This window comes from Triticum dicoccoides, chromosome 4A (genome assembly GCF_002162155.2).
Source record: "Triticum dicoccoides isolate Atlit2015 ecotype Zavitan chromosome 4A, WEW_v2.0, whole genome shotgun sequence".
Taxonomy (NCBI): domain Eukaryota; kingdom Viridiplantae; phylum Streptophyta; class Magnoliopsida; order Poales; family Poaceae; genus Triticum; species Triticum dicoccoides.
The window spans coordinates 668889476-668891502 of NC_041386.1; the positions used below are offsets into that span (position 1 = coordinate 668889476).

A 2027-nucleotide genomic window follows, 5' to 3' on the forward strand; every position below is an offset into this window, starting at 1 on the left:
TAGCCAACAACATCGAGTTTCACAACAAAGCCGAGCGGGTCTTTGCCGAACTTTGGGTAATCATTAAGTTTCCTTCACACACTGCAGTAGCAAAACTATCTAGGAAACTTAGATTTAGATTTTACTTTATTTTTCTTAATAGAATGCTAGCAGACTATAATATTGCAGTAGCAAAACTATCTAGTAAACTTAGATTTAATATTCCTGATTGTGTTATTGAATAAAAACCTGGGTGCATATATATAAACCTGATTGTGTTATTGAATAAAAATCAGTTGTCAACAAACATTGCCCGAAGCTTGTGCATAATCTGATGCATGAGGCGCGCCCTTTAGCCGTCCACAAATATATGGCAACTCAAGGCTATAAGAGTCTTGATAAGAAAGCTGGTAGGAGACTCCGTCTTGAGAAGGACAAGTACATGCAGGTAAAGCATATTCATGCTTGTTATTTCCTCAACAGGCTGGCACTCAATTTCTTTTTGACATATATGAGATGCAATTGATCAATTAGGTTACTCCGAGATGGTGCGTCGATAAGGGGGAGTGTTGGGAGCGGATCGTGGACTATTGGTGTTCCAAAGAGTACAGGGCGAAAAACAAAGATTATAGAAATCGGCGAGCGGGAATGCTGGATCCACCACATCATCAAGGCAACTTGAACGTTATGGAGTACGGTGAACGTTGGGTATATCTTCTTCATAAGCTTTTTCTTGTCATACATGTTGCCAATCCTTGTGATGAAATCTTAATCATGTTGCTTTGGTTGCAGGCGTCTCACCATAATGCTCCAGTGCCCAACCTTTTCATCTCGTATGCTTTGGCCCATAAGGCACCGTACAGAACAGCCACGCCTTACGATGAGAATGACACAGCGTCCGTGTACTCCAGCAAGACCGCCTATGATCGGATGGAGAAATTTAAAGGGGTGGCAAAAGAGTTGAAAGGGCCCGAGTATGATGTGACAACAGAGCCTCTTGACCACGCTTTGGTCATGATCTCTGGAGAAGGCAGGAAACATGGCAAGGAAGCAATTGCAGGAGGCATGTTCCCTAGCTCCTCTCTAGCTCTCTCCCTGAATACAAAGCTCGGTTACGTATCTCAAAATCGTCTACATATAAACGCTCGACTCCAGCTATGGTTGAGATGGAGGTATTCTATACAAGTCCTTCTATATATGTTTGTTTCTTACTTATTGTTGGATTGAAGATGCAATTGCCATGCCATATTTTGCAGGCCCGACTGGCGGAGGAGAGGCGAGTGGCGGCAGAGGAGAGGGAGGAGGAGAGGCGAGTGGGGCGGAGGAGAGGGCGGAGGAGAGGCGACTGGCTGATGAGAGGATGCAGCAAGCAGTGCAGCAGGCGGTGTTGGCACAAACTAGTCAATGCTTTGCAATGTTTGCGGTTAGTTCCTTAATTGCCAAACACATACATAATCTTCACTCAATCATAATCTTCTACTACCAGTACTTAATCTTCACTCAAACATAATTTGCAGGCTTATTGTACCCAGAATGGTATGCCCGCTATGCAGATGCCTCAATCAGGCCATGGATCTAATGCTGATGGATCTTCACATGCACGAGGCCCAAGCGACAACAACCTTGGTGGTTCTCCGAATGTTTGAGATCGAGTATGGTTAGTGCGTACATATCTCATTTACGTAGGTCTCAAATTTGTCAACATAGAAAAAGTAGCTATCTTGATTCTTGAAGATCAAACTTATAAGTAGAGACAAGTAGATACCATTTGAACCGTTTCAAACTATAATCCATTTGAACAATTTCAACCATGATCTTAATTAACTATATGCATTCTTGAAGCTATTTATTTTCATGATTTAGAGAACACTTGAAGATATTCATGATTTAGAGACAAGTAGCTACTTATTTTCATGATTTAGAGACCATTTGAAGATCTCCATGATTTAGAAACTTGTAAGATAGAGACCGTTTGAACCATTTAAAGATCAAACTTATAAGTAGAGACAAGTAGAGACCATTTGAACCGTTTCAAACTATAATCCATT

The 2027-nt window shown here is 41.6% G+C and overlaps 1 long non-coding RNA gene across 1 annotated transcript in view; it reads left to right on the forward strand.

Moving 5' to 3' along the window:
- The first annotated feature begins 1302 nt into the window (after positions 1–1302).
- Positions 1303–2027, forward strand: part of LOC119289645 — a 1801-nt gene continuing 1076 nt past the window's right edge. The window contains exons 1-2 of the long non-coding RNA XR_005141564.1: positions 1303–1402; positions 1497–1636. This is a non-coding gene — a long non-coding RNA (uncharacterized LOC119289645). The remainder of the gene's footprint in view (positions 1403–1496; positions 1637–2027) is intronic.